General features: G+C 38.6%; 1 protein-coding gene across 3 annotated transcripts in view; it reads left to right on the forward strand.

Moving 5' to 3' along the window:
* Positions 1-23,805: 23,805 nt before the first annotated feature.
* The window catches only part of phactr4a (phosphatase and actin regulator 4a), a 52,613-nt gene continuing 48,834 nt past the window's right edge, over positions 23,806-27,584 (forward strand). For all 3 annotated transcript variants that reach the window (XM_079381138.1, XM_079381134.1, XM_079381136.1), the window contains exon 1: positions 23,806-24,165. The gene's annotated coding sequence lies outside the window, so the exon portion shown is untranslated. The remainder of the gene's footprint in view (positions 24,166-27,584) is intronic.

Raw genomic sequence — 27,584 nt, forward strand, 5'->3', positions numbered from 1 at the left:
AGCCATGCTAAAGGCTAAGTCTAAGTCTGATAAGGGGTGTGATAAAAGTAAACAGCAGTATAGGCTGTGTGTGTTGTTTGCTTTGGGGCGAAGCACGCTCAGTCACTTCTTGAGGGAGCCGACTGTCCGCATTGTGAGCGCTTCTCGCTGCATTTGCTTTGCTCCCGGAGGGCTCTCTTTGAGGAGGGAGCCCTCGTCAGGGTTTCCAGCTCAGTCTCCACAGTATGAGGAGGTTGTGGAGGTTATAACTCATGCTGCGGCCAAGTTACATCTTGAATGGCCCGCCGAGAAGCAGGCTGAACCCTCAAATAACAAGTTAGATGAGCGTTTTTTGAGGTCTAAGCCGCTCCCTCCACGCCGGGGCATGCCGTTTTTCTCCAATCTCCATTCTGAGTTTTCGAGATCGTGGGGAAGACTATATTCGGCTTGCCTCTTTAGTCCCTCTCTTCTTGATTATAGTAACGACTCGGGACTAAATGAGCGCAGTTATAGGGTGATGCCCCAGGATGAACAGATGCTCACGAGCTATCTGTCTCCCGGTGTGGCATCGTCTCTTAAAGCCCCGGCGCTGCCCACCAAGCCACTTCGTAGTACATCAGCGCTGGTGGGCAATGGGTACACGGCAGCAGGTCAGGCTGGTACTTGCTTACATACGATGGCACTGTTGCAAGCTTACCAAGCAGACCTGCTGGAAGAGCTGGATGAGGGAGAGGAAGTAAAATCTGATGATATTCAAGAACTCAGAAGAACCGCTGATTTGTCTCTCCACGCCACAAAGGAGACCGCCAAAGTGATCGGGCGGTCTATGGCAACCCTAGTAGCCGCGGAGAGGCATCTCTGGTTTACCCTGTCAGATATAATAGAGAAAGACAGGGTCTTCCTCCTTGACGCTCCGCTTGCGCCTTCTGGCCTGTTAGGCGACGCCGTCAACTCCGTTGTCGACAGGTTTCAGGAGGCTCGTAAACAAGTGGTGGCATTTCAGGGGTTCTTTCCTTGCCAGTCTCTAGCTCAGGGGGCTGCTGGACGGGAGCAGCCCCAACCATGTGCCCGCTCCTCATACAGAGAGGTGCAGAAAGTGAGTATCGCGACTTGTATGGGGTTCACGAAAGGAGCGACTCTCACGATCGAAGACTTTGAAATCGAAGGTCGATCTGAGGACTGTCCTTCTGGCTAAGAAGTCTTCGCCAAATATCTCAAAATGGGTCCTGCAGACTGTAAAAAGAGGTTACAGAAATCAGTTTGGTTCTCCTTCCGCCTCGTTTCAACGGGATTGTTTCCCGAGCAGGCTCCGATGTTACAACAAGAAGCAAATACTATTGAGCCGGTACTTCTACAGCCGGTACTTCATTGTTCCGAAGAAGGATGGGGTGTTGCGTCCAATTTTAGATCTGCGTCAGCTGAACCAGTCAGTCATGCGACTGAAGTTCAAGATGCTCACGAACAAACTGTCTCAGATCAGGTCAGAGGACTGGTTTGTCACGATAGATCTAAAATATGCATATTTCCATGTCTCCATCCTTCCTCAGCACAGGAAGTTCCTGAGGTTTGCTTTCGGGGGCGAAGCTTACCAATATCGGGTTCTTCCGTTCGGCCTTGCACTCTCACCCCGAACTTTCCCGAAGTGTGTGGATGCTTCTCTGGCTCCACTGCGACTCCAGGGCATCTGCATACTAAATTATATCGATGATCTCAATCAGAACAGGCGGTGGTTCGACATTGAGATGTCGTTCTCTCCCATATGAAAGAGTAGCAGTTAAATCTAAACGCAAAGAAAAGTGTGCTTTCTCCATTACAGAGGACCACTTATCTGGGTGTGGTGTGGGATTCGACCACAATGCAGGTACAGTTGTCTCCTGCTCAGATCGAGTCGATCCTCACTTCAGTCGCGAGAGTCAAAGAAGGCCGGTCACTCACTGTGAAGCAGTTTCAGCGACTGCTGGGTCTGATGGCAGCTGCGTCCAACGTGATACCTTTTGGCCTGCTGCACATGAGACCCCTACAGTGGTGGCTCAATACCAAGGGGTTTTCCCTGAGGGGAAATCCGCTTTGCATGATCAAGGTCACGTGGCGATGTTTTCGTGCCTTAGACATTTGGAGGAAACTGTGCTTTTTGTCACAGGGGCCGGTGTTGGGAGTTCTTTGTCGTCGTGTAACGCTAACGACAGATGCGTCCTGCCTGGTCTGTGGAGCAGCCTCCATCTCACGGTACAGACTTTGCCGAGGCTTTGTCTGTATGCTTTTCCCCCGATTGCTCTGCTTCCAGGAGTTTTGGAGGGAGAGAGTGCACCGGGACGGGGTCCGTTTGCCACTAGTAGCCCCGTTCTGGCCGGGCCAAGTATGGTTCTCGGACCTGATTTCTATTCTAGACGGCTCTCCGTGGGAGATTCCCGTCAGGAGGATTTCACCCTCGCCCGGAGTTGTGGAAGCTGTGGGTGTGGCCCCTGAGGGGGCACAACTCGTAGCTTCTGGTCTCTCAATCGAGGTTGTTGAGACCATCCTCCAATCCAGAGCTCCCTCTACAAGCAAACTTTATGGCCTAAAGTGGAACCTTTTCACTTCATGGTGTAGAGATCGCCAGCTTGACCCAGCTAACTGCCCGGTCGGTTCAGTGCTGGAGTTCTTGCAGGCTAGATTATCTGCAGGGTTGACCCACTCCACCCTGAAGGTGTACGTGGCGGCTATAACTGCTTACCACGCCCCTCTCGGTGGTCAGTCTGTGGGAAGACGTACCCTGATTACACGTTTCCTCCACGGTGCGCTGAGGCTGAGGGCTCCCGTACGATCTCTTGTCCCCCCGTGGGATCTGGCCGTGGTGCTGGAGGCTCTCTGTAAACCTCCGTTTGAACCTTTAGAGGAGGTTTCAGATTGAGTTCTGACACTTAAGACTGTCTTCTTGTTAGCTATCACATCACTGAAGAGAGTCAGAGATTTGCAGGCCCTGTCAGTAGCCCCCTCCTTCCTAGACTTTGCGCCTGGCTTAGCCAAAGCTTTTCTGTACCCCAGGCCGGGTTACGTCCCTAAAGTGCCCTCCTCAGTACCACAGCCCGTCATACTTCAGGCATTCTGTCCTCCTCCCTTTCGGGAGCCTGACCAGCAGAAGCTAAATTGCATGTTTCCAGTGTGAGCACTGGATGCATATGTCCACATAGCTGCCATTTGGAGGAAGTCCGACCAGTTATTCATTTGCTATGGTCCTTCCAAGAGAGGTTTACCTGCCACTAAGCAGACCGTCAGTAGGTGGATTGTTGATGCCATTATTATGTCATATGAGTCCTCTGGCCTTCCCTTACCCTTAGGGGTCAAGGCTCACTCCACCCGAAGTGTGGCGGCCTCAAAGGCCTTCCTGTTGGGTGTGGCTATGCAGGATATATGTAATGCTTCAGGCTGGTCCACGCTGCTCACCTTTGTCAGGTTCTACGACCTCGACATTCGTACCACTCCTGGTTCTTCCGTCCTTTTGCCGTAGATGTGCTGAAGTTCATACACACTACGCAGGGACTTGAAAGTCTGGCGGCGTGGGCATCTCGTTCCCAAAGTGTTTGACGCAGCTCGAGTTCCTGAAGGGGAACGTCTCAAGGTTACATATATAACCCTAGTTCCCCAAGGGAACGAGATGCTGCGTGTCCTGCCATACTTCCGGCATCGCTGCTAGCACTTCCCTCATTCTCCAGAAGCTGCCGGTGTATCCACCTCACATGCTTTTATAGCTTCCTGGTCATGTGTCACCCCATTCATTCAGTGACATCACGCCCATTCATTGGTTTGATTACACACATTTCAGAGCATGGTCTCGCTGAAGGCATTCCCAAAGCGTTTGACGCAACATCTTGTTCCCTTGGGGAACTAGGGTTACATATGTAACCTTGAGACGTTTTCATTTTATGCAAATTTCATCCCAACATTTCCGGAATTCGGGTTGTATATTTTTGTTTGCAATAAAAGGTTCTTTATAATGGAAAAAAAGTTCTTTAGATTATTAAAAATGTTCTTCATACAATTATAAACAAACTAAAATTTACTGAAAAGTTCTTTGAGGTGCCCAAAATTACTCTTCTATGGCATTCAACTTTTATTTTCAAGCTCAGCCAGGACTCGAATCAGAAATCCTCTTGGTGTGTTAGATGGCATTGCTACCCACTGAGTCACTTGCCGCCCCTAACAAATAACAATACAAATTATAAAACTGTCATACGCAGTGCTTGAAGTGGAAAAAAGAAGTGCCGGTACTCATCCGATCCCCCTTACTTATTTATTAATTAATTAATTTATATTAAATAAATACACTATGTATGTATAGTGCCACAATCAATCATTCAATAATTAAATAAAAGTTTTCAATACAAATTAGCACAAGTCAAGCTGCAATATCAAACAGGACCACAGGGAGACACCAAAGACCACTAAATTGCCTGCCTGTAATATACGGATCCATTCAGAATCGCTAAATCTCTGACCACCACATAATTAGCGTTCGTTATAAAACACTCTTGCTTTTAAGCCAAATACATGCTGAAAATAATAATTTTACTGACATCTGGACGCAAGTCACTATTCTCTCCGTAATTGCTGATTAAATCGGCTGTGTTTTCTCTGCATTAGCGCTGTTTTGAGCTTACTGTTTGAATTCGTTGCAAAATTATGTGATTGCAAAAGCCTGCTTCTTTCCATTTTAAGATATGATTTTCGTTATAAAGTACTGATTCCAATTAGTAATCAATAATTATTATTATTCTACTACTCTGCGCGCCTCCCCTGACATGCTCTCGCGCACCACACAATGAAGTAGACCAACTCTGCTTGCGTTCATTCATGTGATTGGTCGAGATGAGAGGTGATCCCGCCTGTGTAGTGTGTTTTACATAGTTTCTATAAAATTTCTAATCATATATGGGATCATATAGCCTAATCACCCAGACCCTGATGATTTTACTCTGAGTACCGGCAACATGTCAGAAGTGCAGGTACTCTAAAGGCTAAAATATAGAAGTGGCGGTACTGCATACCGGCCCACTTCAAGCACTGGTCATACGGCAACATCATTATTCAAAACTTTTGCCCCAAAGCTATTGGTGGCACCAGTTTAATGTTGATGTTAACAAGTTAACATTAATTGTTTCCTAAAAAGTTGTGCTGTACCAGTAAGAATGCCAAATTATTTCTTGTAATCTCTCCTGTTTCAAGTAGCACAAGTTTCTAAAACAGTCACAGATCTCCACATGCGATTAAAGATAGACATTCTTCTCAGGAAGCAGTGTGGGGTTTTCCATGTTTGGCATAGTTGCCTGTCTATGAACTGTGACTGATCTGGAATGATGGAATGGCGTCATTCTGAGAACAGACGACCTTAAGTTCAAGTTTATTTGTATAGTGCTTTTTACGATACAAATCGTTGCAAAGTAGCTCTACAGGAAATTAAGTTTACACAATATATTTATATATTGCAGAACCTTAATATATTTAATGTATGGCAAAATTTGGTAATTCTGTATGTTGTCTGAGCATTGGCATCCTCTGAGGTCCTCTGAGGGGTTGGCATTATCTTTTCTCAGGTGTTCGGTCATCTCAGATCATTTAAACAGAGAGAGTGTGTCTGAACCCCGAACGCAATCAGGAAGGCTATTCCAGAGTTTGGGAGCCAAATGTGAAAAATCTCTACCTCCTTTAGTGGACTTTGCTATCCTAGGTACTACCAAAAGTCCAGAGTTTTGCGACCTTAGGGAGCAGGTTGGATTGTAGCGTGGTAGAAGACGAGTTAGGTATGCAGGAGCTAAACCATTTAGGGCCTTATAGGCAAGTAATAATATTTTGTAAATGATACGGAACTTAATAGGTAGCCAGTGCAGAGACTGTAAAATTGGGGTAATATGATCATATTTTCTTGACCTGGTAAGAACTCTAGCTGCTGCATTTTGGACTATCTGTAGCTTGTTTATTGAAGATGCAGTAATATCTATGTCTTATCTGAATTTAATAGGAGGAAATTATTGGTCATCCAATCTTTTACATTTTTTACACAATCTATTATCTTAGATAGTTGAGAAGTTTCATCTGGTCTTGTTGAGATATATAGTTGATATCGTCAGCATAGCAATGAATCCCGTATTTTCTAATAATATTACCAAGGGGCAACATGCATATTGAAAATAGCAGAGGACCTAGGACAGATCCTTGTGGTACTCCATACTTTACTGGTGATAATTGAGATGACTCCCCATTTAAATGAACAAAGTGGTAGCGATCGGACAGGTAGGATCTAAACCATCTTAAAGCCTGTCCTTGAATACCAGTATAGTTTTGTAATCGATCTAGGAGTATGTCATGGTCTACTCTATAGTGTCGAACGCAGCACTAAGATCAAGTAATACTAGCAATGAGATGCAGCCTTGGTCTGAAGCAAGAAGCAAGTCATTTGTAATTTTAACAAGTGCAGTTTCTGTACTACGGTGAGGCCTGAAACTTGACTGAAATTCTTCATAGAGATCATTTTTTTGCAAGTAGGAACACAATTGAGCAGACACAACTTTTTCAAAAAAATTAGACATAAACGGAAGATTTGAAATGGGTCTGTAATTTGCCAGTTCATTAGAATCTAGTTGTGGTTTCTTAATAAGAGGCTTAATAACCGCCAGCTTGAATGGTTTTGGGACGTGACCTAAAGATAACGATGGGTTAATAATATTGAGAAGCGGTTCTTCTGCTACAGGTAACAACTCTTTCAGTAGTTTAGTGGGTACAGGATCTAATAAACATGTTGTTGGTTTAGATGCACTGATAAGTTTATTTAGCTCTTCCTCTCCTATAGTTGTAAAGCACTGCAGTTTTTCTTTGGGTGCGATGAATGAAGCTGAAGTACTAGACGCAGTAGAATCTACATTTGATATTGTATTTCTGATATCTATTTTATCAGTAAAGAAATTCATAAAGTCATTACTATTAAACTGTGAGGGAATATTTAGATTGGGTGGCGTGTGTTTATTTGTTAAACTAGCCACTGTGCTAAATAAAAACCTTGGATTGTTTTGTTATTATCTGTGAGATTGCAGATATGCTCTGCCCTGGCAGCTTTTAGAGCCTGTATATAGCTGGACATACAGTTTTTTCATGGAATTCAAAACATTTCTAAGTTAGTTTTTCTCCATTTGCGACCTTAATAGCTTCAATGACATATTTCATACCCTTAGTAAAGTCTTACTAAATCCTTAATAAATTCTTAACATACCATTAGACGGCATCTGACTAGCTGGCTTGAAAAAACTTGATTTTGCTTGGGGTGTCATACCTCCCCTGGTGAAAAAGAAGTGCGCTTAATTGTATTGAATGTGAACTTGAGGTGTCCTATAGTACCTATACCAAAGTATATTATTTCCAAGTAGGCTACTCTTTTTAAAAGTAAGTGTCCTTTAGTGTCCCGGCTGAAATCTCGACCTCTTCTTTCTGAGATCTGTCACACTGTCACGTATAAGCACCAAGTGAACATCCTTACTGTAACCACCCCTTATAAAACATTACTAAACTCTCATTAAACCCTAGCTATAGTCTTTCCAAACCCATACTGAAGTTTATTTATTTCTTTTCAAAAGCTTGTAGTTTAGAAGAAAAGAACAGAGTTTTATTAAAGGGATAGTTCACCCAAAAATGAAAATTCTGTCATTTACTCACCCTCAAGTTGTTCCAAACATGTATGTGTTTCTATATTCTGTAATAGAAGATATTTTGAAGAATGCTGGTAAACAAACAGCTGATGGTGGCCACTGATGTCCATAATATGGAGAAAAAACTGTTTCTTCAAAATATATTATTTCATGTTCTATGTAACTCATACAGGTTTGGAACAACATGGGACAACATCATTTTTGGGTGAACTGGCCCTTTAAAGGTCCCAAATGCAACCATGAGTTCCCCTACAAATGTAATACAGAGCATCTTTAGAATACTGCAGGAATTAGATTTGATTGAAGTAACTATGATCTTGTTTTTGCTGTTCACATTCATGAGGTGTTTATATCTTCTGCCCTCATTCCTGTTGTGATTATTTTTCACTGTTGTCCGCTCCTGACCCACAGTTAGGTAATAGGTAAACATACCCCAATACATCTGAGACCCGCTTTCTCCAGCGTGATGACCTGGAGTTTCTATTCCATTAAACTCTTGTCCTGAACCGCCCTCCAGATCAAGCCAGCCTGTGCTCCCGCTGGGTACACCCGGATTCCTCAGTAGCTGGAAGCCATTGTTCCATTTTCCTGTGTGACTATATGACAATCTCCAGACTGTCAGATCTGCTAAATTTGGGCCTGTTTTCCACTGCTCAAAAAACAGTCTTTCTCCTCCAACAACTTGTTATCGTTCTCCATGATGTGACAGACATGAAGGGACACAGATACCCATCTTGAAGGCTAGGAAAGCTGACAGAATTAGCATACAGCGCAGAGGGGTCACAGTTACGTATCAGGGTGCACTGCTCTGGCATGAACCAGGAACAAGAGGTCAAATGACTCACAGTGATGCAGTAATCCTAAAACCAAGAGAAGGCTTTTTCCACAGTACACTGTTTTCTACTGGAATACTGATGCTTTAGAGCAGGCCCAGTGTTACATGGGATTTGACATGGATTTGTTATGTCATAGGGCATGTTTTGTAAGAGTTTAGCCAAACCACCAGGTGAAAGTTTCAGAGCAAATGTGGACAGTTAGTTCATTTATTTTTATCCACCAACAAAAATAGTTACAAAATAAGCCAAAGCATCAAGCATTGCATGTCGGCAAGCAACAAGCAGACTGGAAAGACACCAATTTCCCCTCTTCATTCAAAGAGTATTGAGTCACTTCAACTCTGAGTGATCTCGGGACGAGAGAATTCACAGATGCACCAACTTTCAAAAATCTTCTACTCCAGTTTTACTCTGGTAACAGATATTTTGTTTGAATGTGTTTTTTCTTGTGCAGTCATTTCTTAACGACATTATAATTATTAAATAATTGCTTAGCCTTAACAATGGACACAAGTGGACTTACAGAAGTAAAATATAAATTGAATATAAATAATTACCATGACTGTTGCAACGAAGGCTTATTGGACAAACGTGCCTTTGGTGACATTTTTGTCAAATGCATAACTTTTTGTATGTTTTGCAACATTTAAAAAAATATATACGTATATCCAGTGAGTGGTGCTAAAAGTGCATTTAGTGTTATTCAAAATAAATGAACCTGAATGTTCACCTGAACCTGAACAATTATATTCCTTCTTAGAGAAAAATGGTATCTGTGAGGAATTCCAGTCAGGATTTAGACCGTATCATAGTACTGAGACTGCTCTCATTAGAGTTACAAATGACCTGCTTCTATCATCTGATCATGGTTGTATCTCTTTATTAGTTCTACTGGATCTTAGCGCTGCGTTCGACACTATCGACCACAACATTGTTTTAAATAGACTAGAACACATTGTTGGCATTAGTGGAAGTGCCTTAGCATGGTTCAAATCATATTTATCTGACCACCATCAATTCGTAGCAGTGAATGAAGAGGTATTATACCAATCACAAGTGCAGTACGGAGTACCTCAAGGCCCAGTACTAGGGCCGTTACTGTTCACGCTTTACATGTTACCCTTGGGAGATATTATCAGGAGACATGGTGTTAGCTTTCACTGTTATGCTGATGATACTCAGCTCTATATTTCTTCGCGGCCCAGTGAAACACACCAAATTGAGAAACTAACGGAATGCATAGTTGATATATAAAACTGGATGACGAGTAACTTCTTACTGCTAAATTCTGAAAAAAACAGAAGTGTTAATTATCGGACCTAAAAACCCCACATGTAATAACCTAGAACACTATCTAACACTTGACGGCTGCTCTGTCGATTCTTCATCATCATCAGTTAGGAACCTAGGTGTGCTGTTTGATAGCTATCTTTCATTTGAAAGCCATGTTTCTAGCATCTGTAAAACTGGGTTTTTTCATCTCAAAAACATATCTAAATTGCGACCTATGCTCTCAATGTCAAATGCAGAAATGCTAATTCATGCGTTTATGACCTCAAGGTTAGACTATTGTAGTGCTTTATTGGGTGGTTGTTCTGTACGCTTGATAAACAAATTACAGCTGGTCCAAAATGCAGCAGCTAGAGTCCTTACTAGAACCAGGAAGTACGACCATATTAGCCCGGTTCTGTCAACACTGCACTGGCTCCCTATCAAACATCGTATAGATTTTAAAATCTTGTTAACTACTTATAAAGCCCTGAATGGCTTAGCTCCTCAGTATCTGAGCGAGCTCTTATCACTTTATAGTCCTCCACGTCTGCTGCGGGTGGCAGATCCTTTTCCTATTTAGCGCCCAAACTCTGGAACAATCTACCTAACGCTGTTCGGGAGGCAGACACACTCTGTCAGTTTAAATCTAGATTAAAGACACATTTCTTTAACCTGGCTTACACATAACACACTAATACGCTTCTATTATTCAAATCCATTAAAGGATTGTTAGGCTGCATTAATTAGATCAACCGGAACCAGGAACACTCCCCATAACACATGATGTACTCGTTACATCGTAAGAAGAATGGCATCTACGCTAATATTTGTCTGTTTCTTTCTTATTCTGTTTCTCAGTCCGTGTCCGGATCAGATGGTGCATCGGTGCTGGGAGATGATGTCTCCCTGACCGTCGGTGGAGGCCGGGACACCTCGATTGGCCCCGGGGACATATCCCCAGTGAAGACCTTGACTTAAATGCAATAAAACTAAAAATAAAAGAAAATAACTAAAAATATAATAAAATACCTAACTACATAATACTATTATTGTTAGAAATTGCAACAATATAAAATAGAAATAAATACATTTATTCATTTAAAAAATAAATAAAAAATAAAAAAGTAAACAATAAATAAACAATAATCTCCTAGCCAGAGGAGAACTGGCCCCCCGACTGAGCCTGGTTTCTCCCAAGGTTTTTTCTCCATTCTGTCACAGAGGGAGTTTTGGTTTCTTGCCGCTGTCGCCTCTGGTTTGCTCAGTTGGGGACACTTAATTTCAAGTGATTATCGTCAATTTGATTTAGCAGATACTATTTAAACTAAACTGATCTAGACAATGACATCTCTGAACTCAATAACGAAATGCCTTTAACTGAAAATTGAGTGTTTACTGACACTCTATCCTCCAATTTGATACTGTTAAGTGCTTTGACACAATCTGTATTGTTAAAAGCGCTATACAAATAAAGGTGACTTGACTTGACTTGAATGTGATGACTTTTTATCACGCTGATTGTAGCAGACGTTTGTAAAATAAATGACCGGTGGGTGACGGCAAAGGTTAATGCTCTATCATGTGATTAATAACGGTATGAAAATAACGTAACATAACACTTACACTAAACCCTACCCTAAAACTATAACCAATAGTGGTAAAAAAAAAAGCAAATGTGAGAAAAATATTAATTTTCTGAAGCAGTCATGCCCTTTTAGATCGCTTTTTAGAACTCTATCAAGTGTCATGACTCGTGATTCACAAGACATGAGTGCAAATGCGCTGTTGTATTCGGGTGAACTACAGAGCAAGTTTACTACTTCTGATAGCCATATGGAGCTGATTATGTGCAGTCAGTTCTTGTGTGTTTTAGACTTACTTTAACTACATGACCTATCATCCATTCTCCAAAAATCTGATCCTCTTTAGGGTCACGGGGGGCTGGAGTCTGCGTCAGCATCTTGTGTCATAGGGAGGGGACACCCTGGACAGATGGCCAGTTCGTCACAGGGCTTAAAAACATGATGTCCCTGTGAAATGATTAAATAACTACTTAGCTCATTATCACAAATGTCCATGACTGTGCTGAAAAAAGGAACATTCTGGAGAAGAACTTATACCTGAATTTGGTCACACTTTACTTTAAGGTCTAATTCTCATTATTAACAAACCATTAACTATGAATTGTGCCTAAATAAACTCCTAATTTGCTGCTTATTATAGATAGTAAGGTAATTGTTTAGTTTAGGTATGGGGTAGAATTAGGGATGTAGAATATGGTCATGCAGAATATGTGCTTTATAAGTACTAATAAACAGCCAATGTGTTAATAATAGGCATGATATTAACCGACTAGGTAATAGTGAGAATTGGTCCCTATACTAAAGTGTTAACCTGAATTTCATTACAAGCTACTACAGTATGCACCAGATGTTATGCCAATAGTCAAATCTGTGTTTGCTGATGCTATCTAATAATTATAGCTAAACCACAGTTGCAGCTAAATTATTTATATGATTTTAGTGACTAAGCATTCAAACTTGATAAAAAAGTCTCTCTGGGCTTTAGTAGAGAGTTTTAGTTTTTTTTTTTTTTTTACATATGTAGTAATTAATTTGTTGTCATTTGTATGTATATATTTGTTATTGTAATTTAGCTTTTCTTTTAATTTCGTGAGTTTTTTTCATTGTTTAGGTGGAGGCTCTAAATAAGCCCTTTGGGTTTTCTGCATCTTCCTGCACAGTATATGGATTGCATTTTTAATTATTTTATTGTGTGTGTGTTTTTATTGTATCTATTTTACTCTTGTGCAAAATAAACTAAATTAAAATAAATAAAAAATCTCTCTGGGCTTTAGTAGAAACATTCAGATTTAATCTCCAGAAGAAAGCCTTAATGCCACAAATTCACTGACATCAACAAAACGAGAGCAAACATCCTCCACTATATTTCTTAAGCACTGCAACAAAGGTTAATGATTACTAGATACATATTCAACGTATTCTCATGACCTGAATTTATATGCACACAACTTAATGACCTGTCCATGGCTGATAACCTGATAAGAGTTAATTGAGCTGGCACACAGCTGCTGTTGACAAACCTATTTATCATCTCACTAGGAGCTGTATGAATGTGCATTTGTCAGACTTTAGTGTCTGGACCATGCCGTTCTTTTGCCCACAAGATCTTGTGAGTTTGTTTAGTGTTTCTTAACACTAGTGTCGTCTTATCTGATTCCTGCATGGTTTGGATCGGAGGACTCAGAGATACCTGAACATATCACACACTCCTGCAGCTGTGAATCAGTACAGTGCATCATTAGAAACAACACTACTATCTGTCTCTGTCCTGAATCTTCACTGTAAAAAAAAATTGTTTCAAAAAGTTGTTTCAATTTAAAATAATTTGTTACCCCCGCTGACGTAAAATTTTTAGTTTAGTGAACTTGAAATTTTAAGTTACTCAATGTTAATTTAAGGGATAACTGGAATATTTTAGTTGACTAAACAAATTTTTTTTAGTTGAAACAACTTTTTTTTTTTACAGTGTTGATGACATCGTGCAATCCACCTTATTTGTAATGGAAGAATGGCCATTTGTCACTTGAACGTGCAAGGCTTTCACTTCTAGTTATTTAAGCTATATAAAAACAGTCGGTTGTGCTTTATATTGCAAAATTGTATTTGTTATCAATTTCTCCTCCTGGTATTTGGTATAATTTAATTTATTATAATAATAAACACATCGGTATGTATAAAATAGTTTAACTATTGACTGCACTTTTTCTTATAGTTATTTACCTAAACCAATTGGCGAACTCCAGGCCTGGAGAGCCGCCGCCCTGCAGAGTTCAGCTCCAAACCAAATTAAAACTCACCTGCCTGTAGCTTCCTAGTAACCGCTCAGACCTTGATTAGCTTGTTCAAGAGTGTTTGATTAGGGTTGAAGCAAAACTCTGCAGGGCTGCGGCCCTCCAGGACCGACGTTCGCCACCCCTGACCTATACCTATATACTTCAACAATGTAAAATAATTTAGATAGCGCCACAGGTTCTGTAGATGGAACAGAAGCTGCGCTCGCTCATGGTCACTGTAAGTGACAACATATTTAATCCTTCTCAAAACTGACTCTCAGCCCACTAGATGACTTGAATCAACTCAATAATAACCAGTAATGCAACATCTTCCATAGCTACAAACTTCACAACAGGAAGACAAAACGAAGTCTCTAAAACGTCTACAGTGATAAACTTGTACTTTATGCATTCTCCATTTAATTTGTCATAGAATGGAAATTAGTCTTAGACACAAGCCTACTGTTAAATATGGAAGCACGTTTCTGCCACTGAATAAAAAATAATGTAGGCTAATTTTGACATTTTATCACAAAATTCTCACTTTTTTCACGCAATTGCGTTTAAATCTGGCAGTTCTGTCTTCTTTTCTCAGAATTGTGAGATGTAATTCACATTTGCAGGTTAGCCTGTTTAAATTCTGAGGAACCCTTATGAAAAAAATATATATATGGGAATATACTGCAACATATATTGCGATATATCCATATATTGGACATTAGTGCTTGTATTTTTCAATATACAGCAATATGCATTGACAATATTTGGCTCTATGTTGATACATAGAAATATATTTAGAAATTAAGAAATAAATATTCATTGTTTGATTCTTTATTGAGTACATATTGCACATAGATGCTCCCATATAAATGTGAATGTGTGTACACACTGAATGAGTTACAGCAGATTTCTAATTCCCAGCATGCTTTCCTTCTGACTGTTAAAGGAGAGTAAAACTGTTCAAATTAAGTGTTATTTCATGCGTTTTTGCTCAATATTAGTATAGGGGGAGATCTGTTTGTGTTTAATGTTGTATAATCTTTAAATGTAAAAGGGTTTCTGGTGTGTGTAAGTTTGTGGGGTCACCATTGTTCAGAAGAGTAGTGCTTGTGGTCAGGATGACGACTGGACAAACAGCATTGGATTATATGTTACTTTGTTTAAAAAATAATGACTGTGCAATTTTCAGTCTGTTCAAAATGAGCTTCCATAGTAAACTACATAAACAGACACAGTGCATAAACATTAGACACAAACATACATACAGTAGGCTTCTAAATGATTACCTGGTAAATTAGCTAACTGTTGTCTGAAACCGCATTTATGCTAAATACATTGGCTCTTCCATTTTGGCGAAATTTGGAGTAAATGGCGCCTTCATTTCCCCCAATGAACCTGAACGTGGCGACATTTTAGCATGTAGCCTATCGCAACAATTTGAGAATGAAATGTCCAGTGAGTGGCGCTGAAAGTTAATGTTCTAGCGTTTAAAAATAATATTTTAAATATAAAAAGTCTCTTAAGGAGGTGACTGATAACAAAGTAAAACAGAGTTTCCATGAAAATGGCTCCCTTAAATGTTGTTTTGTTTATTTGTGTGATGGATTATATGGTACAATAAAATAACTAAATAAACCATTTAAAAAAGGGCTTTGTTCCTTTTCTCCAAACATGTTTTGTCCATAAGGGTAAAATATGCTTGCCATTTCCATGGCATAGCCCATACGTGCTTGGATTATACACATTTCAGATATCATACAAAACAAAGTGATAGTGATAACATGAACTACGTGCCATTCTCAAGTTTTGCTACATGCCAACTTGCATCTCCGCTTCATGTTCCCCATGAGGCCTCGCACAGACCTCACATGAGCATGTTTATCGGAGAATTCAATCAGAACCTGCATCCCCAACGCTATCTCACGACAATTCGTACGTATTTTACGAGGTGGCTAATTCGTACGAATTCATACGACCTCACTCGTACGATTCAGTACGATTTGTCTAAACCCCAGTGACGGGTAGGTTTAGGGGCGGGGTTAGGTATAGGTCATTCGTACAAATTCATACGAATTGGCAACTCGTAAAATACGTACGATTAAGCAAAAATCGTATGAATTTGTACGAGTGAGGTTGTACGAATTCGTACGAATTAGCCACCTCGTAAAATATGTACGAATTGCCGTGAGATCGGGCTGGCATCCCATGTCCACAGGCCTCTGTTATAAACCTGACAACATCCCTGAAGACACGTCCTCCTGTGATCTCATCTGATTAGCCCACAATCACACGTCATGGTTTTTAAAAGGCCATGAAGAGTTCTTTGCTAATGGTCTATTATTAGCCTCTGACACTGAGGATGGAAGAGTGTGGGATGCTTAAACTCATTGTTTGTGTGCTAGATTAAATGTTGCTTATCAAGGACATCGAGAGGAACGAATCTAGTAACATTAGCTATGTGTTGACAACATCTGGCATTTGAGGAAGGAGAAAAATAACTTTATCTGTACAAACACTTTTGTTTGACTAGGAATGATGTTTAAAAAAGTGATTTATATCAAGATGATTGACAGTTATCTGGACTGTTGGTAAGAGTTTATGTATTTGAATTTAAAATACCTGTTTTGTATTTGAATATATTTTAAATTGTGATTTATTCCCGTGATCAAAGCTGAATTTTCAGCATCATTACTCTAGTGTTCAGTGTCAAATGATCCCTCAAAAATCATTCTAATATGCTGATTTGGCAAGCATTATTATTATTATTATTAGCAATGTTGAAAACAGTTTAGATTCTTTAATGGACAGAAACGAAACCCTACAATAATAAATGATAATTTCATCAGTTTATCAGTTATAAAATATGTAAGAATATTTATTGATAGTACATACTGCTATGTTAAGTTTAAGAAGTGCAAAAAGCATACGCACAATTCTAACAACACCAGGATGAACATAGAAAAAACATAGAAAAGTATTTAAAAAAAACAAAACAAAAAATCTAGTTATTATTTAAATATTTATTTACCAAAGACGTCTGAGGGGTGTTTCAGTAAGCTATTTTGTTTTTCACAAAAATAAAAATTAAAAAAGTGTGTGCAATGCATCATACAATCTTTCATGTGTAATTCAGTGAAAAACTTTTATTTTTCTTTTTTTCCAAACAGCTTGGCTGCATGTTAGTAATAATAATCCATTTCTGATGCAGGTGTTTCTGGAGACCATGCATTCAGTGATCATTATTCACATTTGTATTACTGTATTTAGTACTGGTGTATAAAAAGTGGATGCTGACTTCTAGTTGTCATGGGCTATCGAAGACATGGTATCCACAGTACCACCAGCACTAACTGTGCTATCAGTGTGAGGCCTTTATATCAAAACACAGTTCTGCCAGGAAATAACAGCATTCCCAGCATGAATGAAATACAGAAACACACTTCTCCAAGTTTCTGTTCGCACTTGCCTATTCAAACAGAAGTTTGATGAATAATAAACACACAATATGATGTTATGAGAGTATTGTTTGCCAAATGTTGCTCAACACACTGAATGGAAAGAGTGAAAGCCGACTGGAATCTAATGAAGAGAATGAAGGCTACTGTTGTGCTGAACTTCATCAGATAAATAGTGCGTATCCTGTTGTTTATGTGGTCATACTAAAAATATGACAAATCATTCTTAGAACTACAAGAGCTTAAATTGCTTGAGAAACTAAAAATATGATTTACAATGCAAGATACGGTTTGTTATGGAAAAACAAAGAATCTAGTTTCCATTGTGCTCCATATCTCTTTCATCTGTCTCTGTATGTAACACAATGGCAGGTACTTCAGTGGGAATTAATGTGTGACTCAACCCAGATCATGCATTCTACTGTACATTATCAGACACAAAGAGTATTTATTTTTCCCTCTGTGACGCTGTCATTGCTGTGAGTCTATCGTATCTGAGGCCCACACTTCAGGGATCTGTCGGAGTGCTGTTTTTCACTCCAAATCTAACCTGGATTCTGCTTGTTTTTGGCTGAGGTATCACAGTTTATCACAGAGAGGATGTAACAGTTGTCAAACGCTCATTGTTCTGTTGTGAATAAACATAGACTGCAGGTTATCACCTTGAATGTGATTTATTTATTAGTGGGTTTTTTGGGGGGGGTTTTCCCAGGAGCCTTCGGGAAAATACCCATCAGTTATGTGGAAGACTGACTGAATGTCCTTTATTCTGTGATGTAACAGTGAAGTCATGAAACTTTATTGCATATTTCATTCCTCAGTGCATGCTGGAAAGTTATAGCCTTCTGAAAAAGAAGAACACTTTAGCATACAGTAATTTTAAAATGTACTTATGGAAATAATGTACTTAAACTATAAACTTCAGTGTGAACTGAATGTAATGTTTTCAGACAGTTCTAATTTAAATGTATATTAAATGCAGTTAGTTGAATTTTAGAGTGTTTTTGACCCATCTTTATGTGTTGTTTCACAATTACTGCTTTAGTCTTTGAAATATGGTTCAAGTTTACTGCTCAATATACTTATAAACCTTTATGATTAACTAAAATATACTTTAATGCCATTTCTATTAATGTCATGTTGAATAACCAACTACAGTTACAATCAAGTACTTTACATGTGCTTTAATATGTCAGTCAACACATCAGAATACTTCTTTAAAACACTACAATATATATTAAAACGTAATTATTAAAAAAAAGCACTTTAAGGTAAAACTTCAGTGCACTTTTTTAAAATGTACTTAAGTGTGTAAAGAGACATAGCCATAAAGACTTTGTAGAAAGTGTCTCTCTTGAATTACACTTAAGTGTCATTTTATTTCATTAATATTATATTATCTACAAGTACAGACTCTTAAAAATATACATATTGTAAGATTTGAAGTATACATTCAGTGCACATTCGGTATTTAAGCACACTTCTTTTTAACAAAGGTACATTTTAAATCAATTTATCAATTATTAATTAGTTTTTTTTTTTTTTTTTTGTGATTGTTAGGCCTTCTCAATGATTCATAGTAAATATAACAAACATTTTTTTTTTTTTTTTGGTGTAGCTGTTAATACAATTAGATTAATAGTTTACACTAACTTGTTAAATGTACAAAGTAAATCCTGTGTGCTGTATTAACTTCACCCCATTTTATTTTTTTTCCAGAGTGGGAATTGTTGAGAGAAAAGCCGATTACATTGGAGACTTTCCCTATTTTCCTTCCAGCTATGCACAGACAATGACGTCAGATGTATGAGTCCCAAAGTTGTTTTAGACACAGATTATGACTAGTCCTGGATTAAACAGCACTGTTAACTGTAAATCTAGTCCTGATGTCTAATCACTCTTGGACAATACTTCATGCATGTCTAGAAGTCTAGACTGATAGATCCGCTTTCACATCTCATTCTGTAAACTGAAAGTGTGTGAACGCAACTTTTATCACCAAAGTCAATATCTGAGCTGCACAAAACCACAACTACACAAACAATATAATGTAATGTCAAAAATGAGCATATAGGTTGTGACATTAAATGGACTGTGGTGCCAGAGATCATGACGAATCACTTCTTGTAAAGTCTTTGAGGAATGCATTGTTTACTTTCAACGGCGTGACCTGATAAGGCTGGAATGTCATATATCCCACCATGAGTTGCTGTTTACAATAATTTCTGCGGTCTAATGATGTGATAAAGTATTATTGGCTCTTGAAATCGTTCTCAACCTTTCCCACATTTTAAGCATTTTAAGTGTTCAGATTGTTTGTGTATATAAATAATAATTTGTCACTTCAATACTGTTTCTTGAATACTAAGCCATTCTTCGGCTGTCTTGAAAGTTGCTAAAGGCCCCCTGGTTGAGGACCACTAGGGTTGACTGATTATATAACTGATTATATAACCAGATGTAACAACAGCTGTTTTAGGGTGACAAAAGCAGCTAGACCATTTAATGAGAACAGTTTATTAAATGTTAAATGGTTTACAGTTAAGAAATGAGATGGTATGATGAAGAGCTCTTAATAACCTTGTGTTTTAGAAATTAATTTGGTTGTTAAATTGAGGTGAAATGTAGGGGGACCGATTTCAGTTCTGCTTTGTCAAACAGACATTACAGAATAATACATTAAAATCAGTTCATCGAATGTTTTTTTTTCATAAAAACATTCTGTTTATTTCTAAGGAAGAACCCCAGTTTGTGTGGCTTAGATTTTTAGTTTTATTTATTTGAGTCCAGGCATTTTTGCAATATTTCACATTGTTTTCCACCCATAGTATTCATTGCTGTTACTTCAGATTATTATAGTTTGATTGTTGTTAGAAAGTGGTTCATTGTAATAACATTAAAATAATAAAATATAAAAATTTGCTGAAAATGCCCTCACCCTCAGATCATCCAAGATGTAGATGAGTTTGTTTCTTCATCAGATTTGGAGAAACGTATCATCCCATCACTTGCTCACCAGTGGATGCTCTGCAGTGAATGGGTGCCGTCAGAATGAGAGTCTGATAAAAACATCACAATAATCCACACCACTCCAGTCCATCAGTTAACATCTGGAGAAGTGAAAAGCTGCATGTTTGTAAGAAACAAATTCATCATTAAAACATTTTTAACTTCAAACTGTTATTTCTGGATAAAATTCAAATCCATAATCCACAATAATGCAATGAAAAAGTCAATCTGCTGTTGTCTCTCACATCAAAATCCAATGTCATATGTGTTAACTGTTTTGGACTGTTTTAGCTTGTGCAGATTTCTCTATTTCTCTATTATAGACTTTTAGCTGAAAGAAACTTCTTAAAGTTAAAACATCTTAATAATGGCTTATTGCTTCATAAGGACTGGAGTGATGTGATGTTTTTATCAGCTGTTTGGACTCTCATTCTGACGGCACCCATTCACTGCAGAGGATCCTCTGCCAAGCAAGTCATGTAATGCTACATTTCTCCAAATCTGTTGGTTTAATTTTTGGGTGAACTATTCCATTAATTTTATGCCAAATGATATCTTATTATGTATAATTATATTGTAGGAAGTATTTGAGCCTTGTTGGGTATAAATAAGCCTGGAGCAAGGGTTGAGCAGCAAGCTGTGAGCATTGTACCCTTGAGTAGGTCATTTAATGAGCACTTTCTATGGAAACAATGTACTGTGATTCCACCCTCACTAAACTTGTGTTCCTCTCTATTCTTTAGAAACAGGGAAGTGCTGTTGAAACTTACCTGTTCAGGTGTGGAGGTGCTGTGAAACCTGACTTTGGGCAACACTGCAAATGAGCAAAACACTTATAAATGAATCATGAAGCTCATCAAGTGTTAGTAATACCAGCAATACTTTTCAGTGGAGCTCACAGTCTGCACCTACAGAAAGCTTTATATGCATATTAAGGTTATATAACTTAAAAAGTATGATTAGTTATGACATGAGTGGGACGAGCCGGTTTATTATGACCTAACACAAGTTAAATATAAGATTAAAAGATTAAAAAGAAACTGAGCACCTATTAAAAGGAGTGTTTTAGTATTACGGCACTATTGAACGTAGGTCAATAGTTTAGTAAGACTTCCAAGCCTGGTTTTTCTGACTGCTCATAACACTGATTTTTACATTCGTAGACTAAACATTTAAGCGGCACATTTAGAGAGTCAAATCCCGGTGGGACAGGCTTTTGAAAACAGCATGCATTGTGTATATTTCTGGTGCTGTATTTATAGATGCTTCATGCACTTCATCGGCTTCATTTTCCTTCATTTGTCTACTGAGACTTAAAATACCCCCTTTTTTTTAAATAAAGCATGCTTTGCTTTGTCTTTTATCTCAGAATGTTTCTAAACATGGAGACTTGCGGTTTCACAGATAAGGACGGGGGTGTGAGGCTAAATGTTTTTAGCTTGAATAAAATCAGAAATATAAGTGAGCCCATCCAGATTCGTCTTTCTGTGACAATGAACAGCTAATAACTCTGTAGCATAATATGCAGCACGTTGTATTGTATCACATCATGCAATCTTGCAATGCTAGTTTTAATGTAACCTTTCTAATTACTGTAACATGCTACACTAACCTACAGTATACAGCGAGCACGTTTTAAGCTTTAGAGTGTAATTTGTCCCGCATGTATTGTGCACAACACTCTTTTAATGAGGAACTCACTGGACAAACATCACGTTTAAATCTGACGATGGTATGAGGAACAGGATGCATTTTTCTGTTAATTTAGGAGCTGATTGCCTTTGACCCACTTCCTTCATGTCGGAAAAGTCTACTATAAATAAAGAAAAAGACAACTTTAACTTCCACATTCACACAAGTGAAAAGATTTTCACTGGAGGATGGCTGTTATTGTTATCTAACCTACACCTGTGCTTCATCTGTGAGACACAAATAACCCCGGCCTCAGTTCACATATTCTCAAAGAGACGATCACATGCTCCATGCTATTCGATTATTCAAGCTGTAATCATGCAAGCATAAGTCAGAACAATAATAATTAACACAATAAGATAAACTCTCCTGGAGATTCTCGATCACTGCAGTTTATAAAAGCAGTAAAATAATCCAAAATGTGAAATATCCTTCAGCATCTTGCCTTTTTTACATCATCTGTATCTAATTTCACCAGATATAAATGAGTGTTCAGCTATGGTGTAAACTCTGAATAATCTATTTACATGACAGAACATTGTGTTTAATATGGGCATATGCCTTTTGTCTTCTAGAAACTAGAGTATTTCTGATTTATGTATCTTAAAATTGTATATATATAGTTTAAAAATATCTAAATATATATATTTTTCATATATAGGTGAAATGCTCTCGTTTTGATCCACAAAATAATAGTTGTGTTGAACCTACAATACATTCAAGATAACAATTTGAATTTTGTAACTTGGTTATTTTTAAGTAAGAAAAAACAAACAAACAAACAAACAAAAAAACAGATCTCTACCACCGACCCTGGCAAGAGCGGAGTCTCCTCAACTGGTAGTATTCATTAAAAATCTGATTGAATGAGTAAAAGAGAGATTATAATATAAAACTATAACTACTATGGGCAATTCTTAACTAAGAAGATTCCTTTTTTATGTTTATAGAGTTTATAGATATGCTTGAGGGATACTACTACATAAGCAATATTTCATATTATATATCAAATTATTATTATTGTTGTTGTTGTTGATGTTATTTGGCTTGCAGTGTTAAATGCAGCCACTAGATGGCAAGCGTGAAGTCCCACATCAGCTGGCAGAACTGAAGCCCTCCTGCACCGATGTCCTGTGAATGCTGGATAACAGAGAGACTGCAGACAAAGCTTATAAGTGTGATTTAGAGTGCGAGAATTGAAGAAAATCAAACACAACAGTTGAAAATAAATCATTAAATACAGGTATTAAATAATTTATTTGCCAAGTATTTATTTTAGTGCTGTCAAACGATTAATCGAGATTAATCACATCCCAAATAAAGGTTTTTGTTTACATAATATATGTATGTTTGTTGTGTATATTTATTATGTATATATAAATACACACACATGCATGTAAATATTTAAGAAAAATATGTTATATATTAAATATATTCATTTACAATATAAATTATATGTATATAAATAATACGGGTAAATATTTTCAAAATATATAATGTGTGTACATAATAAATATAGACAGAACACACACATATATTATGCAAACAAAAAGTTTTATTTTGTATTCGATTAATCTTGATTAATCATTTAACAGCACTCATTTATTTACATTATACCGGTAAAGAACGAATGTAAAAGAAGGATAGTGCTTAAAAATGTACTTTCAATTTATTTCTGTAATGATGACAAGAATGTTTTAGTACATTAAATAATAATAATAATGATAATAATAATAATAATAATAATGAAAGCAAAAATAAATAAATAAAATTGTAGTTCAATATAAAATACTGTAAAGTAAAAAAAAGAAAGAATAGGGCTTCATAATTTTCCATTTAATTAATAAATAATTTTTAAATTAATTAGCATTAACATTATATAGTAGCATATGTTACAACTATTATTATATTATGTAAAATAAATATATTAGCAAATAAAAATGTATAAAGAGGGGTTTATGGTCGCAACCTGGCAACCGTGTAACTTGCAAGCAGGTTCGGCTTTTCCTTGTCACGTGACCTGCCTGGCTGCCAGCTATGGAAAAGCGTAACCGCCACAGGTTCTCAGAAGAGGAGCTCCAGGTGGAACACCTGGCAACCCGCGATCTCGCGCTTGATCAGAGAAGGTAGAAACCTGCTGCTGCGGTCGGTAAACACGAGTTAACAGAACTAACTCAACCCACAACTGCGCCATGAGAGGGCTCTGGATTAGGACATATTAATCCAAGGACATGTCGGATGTGTCTTTATTTCATCTCGTCTCATTTTGAGAGTTTGTGGACCTGACAGAGTTTGACTGACAGCCGCGAGGTTAACCCGAGGGAGCTGCGTTTAAAACTCTTCACAGATTCAGAAAAGTTTTATGGAGGGATTTTATTAATACATTCACACAGGTAACGTTAATGCATTTTCAGTTTTAGTAATGTCGTGATTAATAATAAGCAGGTGTTTTGTTTGATGTTTTGAGTTGGTGTTAATGATTAGCCGCTAAATGCTAATAGCTCAACAACCTGTTGCTCTGTTTCAAAACAACAAGGAAATGCTAACATTAAACAGTTTAAAAGAGAACGTAAACACCCGAATACACAAAGCAAATCTCTTAAACGCACACTAACTAAATGCTATATGTATAAATGAAGTTGTCATGTAAGTTAATTTGGTTAATGATAAAGTGGCTTCTTTTGAATCAGGTTCAGTGATTCCAACATGTCAACATCAACACTGATTTATAGTCTGTGTGTAGAATGAGCTTTAGTTTTGGAGGACGTTTCTCCAGAAAGAGTTGATGTGCAAAACATTCATTGCGTTCCCCACATGGTTTCTGTTGTCCTGGGCAAGTTTGAGCAGGTCCAGGTGGTGCTCAGGTAGACAGCCACAGAAAGAGGAACCTCAGGGTTTGTTTTCTGCTGGAGACACATTGAACCCACACTAAGCAGGACCTGGAATACCATGGTGCTGTCCTGAATGATTGCTGTATTTATTGTACAGTTCAGGGAAGGTTGCATTGCATTTATGCAAACACGGTAAAACTGTATGCTGTGTGACTTTGTTGCTGTTAGGTCCATCTGAATGCTCAGGGAGTTAATCATAAATGAAAATGTGTCCTGTTGCAGTGATTTTGTTCAATCAGTGGCCTAGTTCAAGCTTTAGTGTGTCCCATTTAACCTCTTTTCATCCTGTCAGTGCATCTAATAATGAGAGTCAGACAATGAAGGATTGTTTCGTTCAGCTCAGATGCTCTTTAGGATGATGAAGTGCACCGTGAGCGTCCTGAAACCACTGTTACAATGTTATTTTAGTGGCCTGAGATCAGGCTGTCTTTGAATGTTTTAGCAGCATCACGCAGTTGATGGTTAACTTATGAGAGTTTAATGGCTAATGAGAGGATTCACGCTGCATGATTTGTTTTGTTTTCTTTGCTGTTTTTTGCTGACAAAGGTGTTTGTTCAGCTCTGCCTGTTTTGCAGAGTTTTAACTAAACTGACAGAATCTTCACATGTTTTTTTCCCACAAAAATAAAATCTAGCGTTTCCTTCACCATGCCACAAGAAATTAAATTCTGTCTTACCCAAGTTTACGGAAAGAATGAGGAGTGTCTCGCTGCAGCCCACAAGATCCAAGGGGCGTGGTTGGATCCAGATCCAACTCCTCCCACCTTACATATACCTAAACCTACCCATCTCCGCCCCCTGATCCCTAAACCCACCCCATCTCCACCTCTAAACCTACCCATCTCTGCCCCCTGATCCCTAAACCCACCCCATCTCCACCTCTAAACCTACCCATCTCCGCCCCCTGATCCCTAAACCCACCCCATCTCCACCTCTAAACCTACCCATCTCTGCCCCCTGATCCCTAAACCCACCCCATCTCCGCCTCTAAACCTACCCATCTCCGCCCCTTGATCCCTTAACCCACCCCATCTCCACCTCTAAACCTACCCATCTCCGCCCCCTGATCCCTAAACCCTACCCATCTCCGCCCCGTGATCCCTAAACCCACCCCATCTCCACCTCTAAACCTACCCATCTCTGCCCCCTGATCCCTAAACCCACCCCATCTCCGCCTCTAAACCTACCCATCTCCGCCCCTTGATCCCTTAACCCACCTCTAAACCTACCCATCTCCGCCCCCTGATCCCTAAACCCACCCCATCTCCACCTCTAAACCTACCCATCTCCACCCCTGATCCCTAAACCCACCCCATCTCCACCTCTAAACCTACCCATCTCCGCCCCCTGATCCCTAAACCCACCCCATCTCCACCTCTAAACCTACCCATCTCCACCCCTGATCCCTAAACCCACCCCATCTCCACCTCTAAACCTACCCATCTCCGCCCCCTGATCCCTAAACCCACCCCATCTCCACCTCTAAACCTACCCATCTCTGCCCCCTGATCCCTAAACCCACCCCATCTCCGCCTCTAAACCTACCCATCTCCGCCCCTTGATCCCTTAACCCACCTCTAAACCTACCCATCTCCGCCCCCTGATCCCTAAACCCACCCCATCTCCGCCTCTAAACCCACCCCATCTCCGCCTCTAAACCTACCCATCTCCGCCCCTTGATCCCTTAACCCACCTCTAAACCTACCCATCTCCGCCTCTAAACCAACCCACCCCATCTCCACCCCTACACCTACCCATCTCCACCCCCTAGATGTGGATCCAACCACGCCCTCTGGATCTGGTGGGCTGCAGCGAGCCCTACTTGGAAAGAATTGCAATCGGAATGCAATGAGATAAAACTACAGCAAAATAAAATGAAAATGCAACAATTTGCCATAAATCGCAAAAGCAAACATATACAACTTTTCAAAAGTTTGGGCTCAGTAAGATTAGAATTTTTTTTTTTCTTAATTTTTTTTTTAGATATATTGACTTTAATTGGCAGGGATGCATTAAATTGACCAAATGTGACCATGAAAAAAAAAAAGTTACAAAATATTTATTTTTCAAATAGATGCTGTTCTTTTGAACTTTCTATTAATCAAATAATCCTGAAAACTGCTTCTATACACAAACATGAAGCAGCACAACTGTTTTTAGCATTGATAATAGGAGTAAATTAGGACATTTTACACTATATTACAATCAAAAAACAATTATTTTAAATTATAATAATAATTCACAATATTACTGTTTTTATTGTATTTTTAATCAAATGAATGCAGCGTTTGAGCATAAGACTTATTTCAGGAACAACCCCAAACTTTTGAATGGTAGTATACAGCACGACTAGCATGGTCTGGATTGTTAACAGATTAATTTTATGAAGCGATTCTTGCTTTAAAGAATTGATAACATGACTTTCAACCTCATTTTTCAGAATCATTCTAATCATTTGCTGAATCTGTCACAGTGTGTTTTTAATGTAAAAACTGACAGTGTTAATTTCAGACGTGATTGATTGTTGTATAGTATGTCTTGAAACTTTGATGCTGCCAGTTTCAATCAAATATCCAGCCCAGTCGCATACAACTTGTTGGCTAGTATTAAAAGTTCGTATTTTTTTTCTGCAAGACTGATCATAACTTTTTATAATCAGTTGTATAAAAGATTGGTCAATTTGAATCCAAAAAGTAAGACTAATTACCCCTTGGCTAACTGCTAATTGGTCATACTAGTTCTTAACAGTCTTAACATAAGGGACTTTTGCACCGGAGGAACTTTTCATTACTATTGGCGGAAGATTAATCGGCACTGATAGTCATTGCTGGAACAGTCGGTTATCGGCAAAAATCCACACAGATTGATTTTCTGGGTTTTGTCCATTGCAGAGGTTGATAATGCATAAAGCGATTTGATAT

The sequence above is a fragment of the Barbus barbus genome, assembly GCF_936440315.1.
Source record: "Barbus barbus genome assembly, chromosome: 27".
NCBI classification, from domain to species: Eukaryota; Metazoa; Chordata; class Actinopteri; order Cypriniformes; family Cyprinidae; genus Barbus; species Barbus barbus.